The following is a 6,624-nucleotide window of genomic DNA, read 5'->3' as shown; positions in this document are numbered from 1 at the left end:
GGCATCAATCACAATACACAAAATAGGCAATGTTTATATTTGTTAGTGATGTGAATTTCTCTCTCTCTCTCTCTCTCTCTCTCTCTCTCTCTCTCTCTCTCTCTCTCTCTCTCTCTCCACCCCACCGCCCCCATGGGTGAGTGCATTGTGTGTGTCCTTGTATCATTCAATGTTTCCTTCTATGAGAATCGGGTCCTGAGTACAAACTCTTCAAATAGATCATCTTTAAGGTCTTTTCGTCTTTAGCATTGACAAAAGGGGAATGGCAACAAGTGGTAACTCGGGGCTAGAAAAATACATTTTCCCTAACCAAAGAAAATAAGGGCAAGCTTGAAATTTTCCCGATTTTAGGTCAAAAGTTTAAGTTTTTTTTTTGTAATTACACTAAAACTTGTGTAAATTTCCCGGTTTTCTTCAAGGCAAGCTCAAAATCTAAGTGAGATTTTACGAGTTAAGCCAATTAAAATACGCTCGACCCCGAGTTTTTTTAACACTGAAGTGGTTACTTTGGCACCTCTAAGAGATCCCTTCCATAGGCCGGTGAAAAGCCCCGCTCAAGGATGAAAGGCAAGTGGATGCATTCCCATAGGTATCAACCTGTGAGTAGTTGTGTCAAAGCAAATGATGTGTACGTGGGCCATTCGAGTTCAATTGTTCAAAAGCGAGCACGGCTGGATTTAGGCCCACGCCTTCTCCACTCATGTTGATCCACCTCCCCTTCTTCTGCCTATCCAACACCCCACGAGCTTATATGGACGCCAACCATATTGCTTCTTTATGTGCAACTTGCACTACACCATGGCTTCCTGTCGCTATATCTCCATGTGCGAGGCTTCCTTGAAGTTCCTAAAATTTTTCTTCCTGGCCGGAGCATAGAGTAAGCTTCCCGATGTATAGAGCATGCATAGATGTGCCTTTATTGCTATAGACTCTAACTTTAACTCAGGTTGCAACAAAAGTTGTGACTGGTAGGAAGGTGGCTGCAAAACGAAGTGTATGCTGATCTGTGCATGCTGCTCGTTGTTTTCATTCCCCAATAAAGAATAGTTTGTTTCCCCTGCCTTGTACGACAAAAAACATTCCTTGTACGAGAGCTTGTGTGTGTGTGTGTGTGTGTGTGTGTGTGTGTGTGTGTGTGTGTGAGAGAGAGAGAGAGAGAGAGAGAGAAAGAGAGAGAGAGAGAGAGAGTAATCTGGCACTGATAGAGTGTAATGGAATTTGCCTATTCAATTTGAGAGTAGCGGAGTTTAATGAGAGTACTTTCAAGAAATGATTTTGTGAGCATAGCGGTTAGACATAATTGAAGATAGCAACATAATTATAGCAATTAGTTAACTTGGCATAGACAATACTTTTGCAAGAGAGAGAATTTAGAGAACATGACAACAGTTGAGGACCGGATTTATGTGGAGCCGGTCCCCCCTCCAATAGGCATTTGTATTATGATTTCTCCCATAAAGAGAGACTTGTTACAATACATTCTTTGTGTTCCTTGTGACCTAGGTGAAGCAATGAAGATGGAAAGCTTCATGCATCACCATCAGAGCATAACCTAAACTTGAAGAAAGCTTTAACTATACCAAGCCTCAGTCCCAAGACCTCAAACACCTTCAAAGGTGGAGAGAGCTAGCAGGGAATGAGGGTAGGGAAGAGGAAGAAGAAACATTTCGTAGGAGAAAGAATTAGTTCCTCACTTATCATACTCTTGTTGCTAGCATACATAATACCATAGTAATGAAGAAGAAGGAGATGGCATGCTTAAGCATTGAAGCATGGCTCTTGGTTGGATTTGCACTCCATAGCCAAGAGTGTTGGTGTAGGCTCTCAACCTTTACTTGCTTGGAGAGGGAGCTCTTCCACTTTGCATAGCACACAATGAGAGTGCTTGTGAGTGTGTGTGGGTGAGTATACCCCCTAAGCACCCCCCTAGCTTGCTTGGGTCGACCCCCCCTTGTAGCTCATGCTTGAAGCTCATTGGACCCCTCCAGGCCTAGCCAATCACAAGCAGAAGCCATTACAAGCAACAGGGATAGCCTTGGGACAAGTGTCCCCCTTTCCCCTTTGAGAGAGAGGACTTGATAAATGCAAAAACAATTAAATAATTCAAGTAATTTATCATTGGACCCCTTTGAAGCCTAGCCAATAGGCTTCAAGCAACACATGAAGGTAACATGGGTAGGGACCTGACATGTGTCCTTGCTGCCTCTTCAAGCTGGGGCTTCCCTTGTGAGTGTGAGTGTGTGTTCTCTCTCTAATCCCTAGGAAAAGGGCTCGCCCCCCCTCTTGTAGGGATGCTTTTGACTTTAGGAGCTCAAGCACCTTAGTCATCAAGCATGACAAAGCACTTGGACTAGGGGGTATTCCCACAAGCATCTCAGGCAAGCATGTCAAGGCACCTCAAGCACCTTAATCAAGCGGCAAGTCAAGCACCTCAAGCATGGAGTAATTCAAGCACCTCAAGCACTTTAATCAAGCACCTCAAGCAGGTCAAGCACCTCGAGCTTGGGCCGGGTCCCCACCTCAAGCTCAACCCTAGCTTACCTAAGGTCAAAGGACTTTTACACACATTATTGGAGGTCTTCAATGAAACTAACCCTAAGGTCTTATGCTCCATTGGTTAGCCTTGCTCTTGATAGACCATCTCCCATTTGGGCCCCTTTACTATTGGCCCCGTGTTGAGATAGATCTATAAGCACATATCTATATCTTAACACTTGTTCCCGTTTATTCTCCCACATTAAGTGATCAATTTAATATGAGAAAATCATTTGGGTTGGTTAGATATTAGATTTTATGACATTACCTCTCTCTTGAAATCATAGTCGTCCTCGACTATGAGGTAGAAGAGATAAAGGTTTAGTCATTAGTGAATCGTACTTAGCGGGTAGAGGATCCCTTTTTTACCCTACGACATCTTTCCAAGATGGATGACTAATCCATTTGGTGCTTGGGAGACATAGCTGCCGCAAGCATGTCTGCTCTTTAGTCCATTTCATTCTCCCAAAGTAGAGTGACAAATTCTACTTGGTGTTTGAGAGACGTTGTCATCACATACATGATTCTAAGCATGCATACTAGTTAAATTTGTGCACAATTAAAAAGAGGATTAGTCTTATGAGACAAAAACATGAGTCATTTAAAAGAGAGTTGTACATTTGCTTACTCTAATGTAGCATTGTAAGCATTGACAAGGTTCATACTATCCTTAAGTTGTACTCCTTGCATCCATTTAGCATCTTCAAAAGGATAATTTTTGAACTTAATAAGATACCGTCGGATTATCTTACCATGTCGTAGTACCTTGTCTTCATGCCGAAGGACAGCTTCGGGTTGTAGCACCTCTTCTTGGTCTTCAACTTCGGGAGGGTCTTCAATAATTGGTTCAATTGGTGGCTCTCCTTTGTAGGGCTTAAGTAGGCTTACATGAAAGGCATTGTGTATAAGCCAATGGTTGGGCAACTTGAGTTGATAAGTCGTCTCATTGATAGGCTTCAAGATTTGGAAAGGACCATAGTATCTTTTTGCTAGTTTAGCATAATACTTTTGATGGCCCGTAGGATTTTTGCCCGTCGTTTGCCTTAATCGAGCCTTAGGAAACTTGAGTAAGACCCAATCATTTTCTTTGAACATTAAGGCTCTTCTGTGCTTATCAGCAGTAGGTTTTTGCCTTTGTTGAGATCTGGCTATAGCCTCCCTAATCTTTTGAAAAGATTCTTTTAGGTCACGGCTATATTCATCGGCGGCGAAGATCTTCCCATGTACTTTGAGTAGTAAGGGACTTTTAGGTCTTCCCTCTATGATCTCGAAAGGTGCTTTCCCCGTAGAAGTATGTACAGTATTATTGTAGGCATACTCTACTAGAGGTAAATACTTTTCCCATTGTGAGCGTTGATCTACTTCGGTAACATAAGTCTTGAGTAGATCGAGTATAGTAAGATTGGCTATCTCACTTTGGCCATCCGTTTGTGGGTGATAGGCCGAAGAGAAATTCAATCTTGTTCCTAGATTTTCAAAGAGACCTTTCCAGAAATTACTGGTCATTATCCGATCTCTATCTGACACGATGGATGTGGGTAATCCATGGTGCTTGAAAATCTGAGATATGAAGAGAGTTGCCATTTGATGTGCCTTAATAGTCTTTTTGACAGGAATAAAATGTGCTTGCTTGCTAAACCTGTCGACTATTGTCCATATTCCTGTATTCCCATGGATAGACTTGGGTAATCCAAAGATGAAATCCATGGATATACTCTCCCATGGTGAATTTGGAATAGGCAATGGCTGGAGTAATCCAGGTTCCTTCCCTCTATCATACTTGGTCTTTTGGCATACTACACATTTTGAAACATACTCTTGTATGTCCACTTTCATGGTAGGCCAATAGAAATACGTCTCTACTCCTCGGAGAGTAGGTTGAATACCTCTATGCCCGCAATATGGAGGAGCATGGGATTCATACATAACCTTCTCACGAAGGTGTCAAGGCTAGGGACTTGCTACGCGCCGTGTGCGAGCCACAAAGGCTCCTAGCACACAGTCATACAACAGACAAGCTCACAAGGAAGAACGGTGTGTCACTCACCTTCCTGCGTAGTTGTGAATGAAGGATTCCCGCGCCGCGAAGAAGAGGGAGACGCCGCTACGCCGCGCTCAACCGTCTCGCCGCCGTCGCGCCGCCGCAACGCTCGATCGCACACACACTCTCACTCTCTCTCTCTCTCTCTCTTTCTCTCTCTCTCTCTCTCTCTCTCTCTCTCTCTCTCTCTCTCTCTCTCTCTCTCTCACACGCACACACACAAGGAGATGGTGAAGGAGAAGGTTAAGATGGAGCAAGAGCAGCTTCTATTGCACAATGAGAGAATGACTCAATTTTAGGTTTAATTGGCTTTTATGTGAGCTCACCCCATTCACACTTGGGCGCCCATGCTTAGCCAACTAACCCTAGCATGTTCGTGTTAGAGTGCGCCTCTCATCGGCGATCACTCTACCTTTCCCTATTGGACCGACAAGCCCGGTGCCTGACTCTACTTAAATAAATAATACGGTTACGGTGTCCGTCGTAGGCGATAGGGTGTCCGTGAGCCACGAGGGTTAACATTGCCCCCCTTCCTGATGTAGATTCCGTCCTCGGAAGCTATTGAGTTGAAGCTTGGTATGTCCATGTTGTAGAGCATCTAGATTTGAATCTGCAAGGCAAAGTCACTGTTTTAGCAAGCGGAATTATATTGCCATAAATCATGAGGGGAATGTAAAGTACATGTGGAAATGAGTAAATGCAAGATTTATGAAATGTTAGACTGCCATTAAGGACAAATAAATTGCACTTTGAGTAAATTAATTAATCAAGAGTTTTGAGCTTATGGGTGAGTCTATCAATTAGTTAGCTATGACTAAGGTTAAAACAACTACTCTAGTACTAGCTAAGCTAAGAAGATTATCTAAATGCAAGATTCCCTAATTATGCTTTTCAGCTTTGATTAGCCAACTCGCTCTCACAACTGCAAACAAAAGCTTGAAATGTTAACTGTAAGCTCAATGGAAGTCTTTTAATTTTTCTTTTTTCTTTTTTTTTATTTTTTTTTTAATACTTTTTTACTTTGGGTCACAATCATGTGACGTGTGTGCTTATTTTGTATGTCCGGGGTTTTTTGCTTCTCAAGGAAAAGCGCCCACACTGGGAACCTCTAGGGCTCTAGTACCATAGACAATACATGTGAGTGAAGTACCAATTCAAGCCAGGATTTCTCTTCCAGCGTAAGATTTTTCATTTGTGGCACTTTTTTTTTTTTTTGCTTCCATTTCCTTGGTATTCGCACTGGTGTTTTTTGTTGTTTAAGTGAGCAAGCCTTTCTCTGCCTAAAACATTCCTAAGGTCTCAAATACTCGGATAATTTTATTAGCTAGGCCTAGTGGTCAAGTAAATGAGTTAACCTAAAGTCACGGTCTCCTAATCTCCAGGCTCATCCATAAGATTAAACTGGAGTTCAATCAACTTAAGCAAAGACAAATTTATACATCTATAATGGCAGATAACAATCATAACTATTGCACTCAAACAAAGCATGAAAAATCATTATTAGCAATTACACATATCCACCAACATGAATCATGGAAAGTAGTACACCTGGAGGTATGGAGTGGCTCATTTCATTGAAGCAGATGTCCTCAGCCATGTGGATGGAGATCCATATAAGTCCTACCTAACACATCCAAAAACAGGCACTATACCTCTAGGAGGCATGTCAGTGTGAAAAATTAAAACTCTTAAAAAACAAACTCAAAACACAATCTAGACCCCTAACCTACCTATCTGTCACCCCTTTTAGAATCAAGGAAAGAGGATATTATATAAACCGGGTGGCCACCCTAAGGCTAGGCCTCTATCCTCATCATCTAGATAAATAAAATCGTTGTCCGTGAGGCCATAGTCTTCCTCGGTCTCTATTAGTTCCTCTTCATCATCCTCTTGTGCAAGCATGCTAATCAAGAACCTCGCGATGCTTGGATACTCATCTTGTGCAAAAGAATAAGCATGTGCCACTGGAGACACATTCGCTACTGGGTAGGGATCACTAGTTAGCCATAGACGTATCAGCCATTCTAACTCCTCAAAATTTCTCTCAC

Source organism: Adiantum capillus-veneris, chromosome 4, assembly GCF_014529385.1.
Source record: "Adiantum capillus-veneris isolate H3 chromosome 4, ASM1452938v2, whole genome shotgun sequence".
NCBI classification, from domain to species: Eukaryota; Viridiplantae; Streptophyta; class Polypodiopsida; order Polypodiales; family Pteridaceae; genus Adiantum; species Adiantum capillus-veneris.
The sequence above is the reverse complement of the archived record's forward strand: the minus strand, read 5'-3'. Positions refer to the sequence as shown.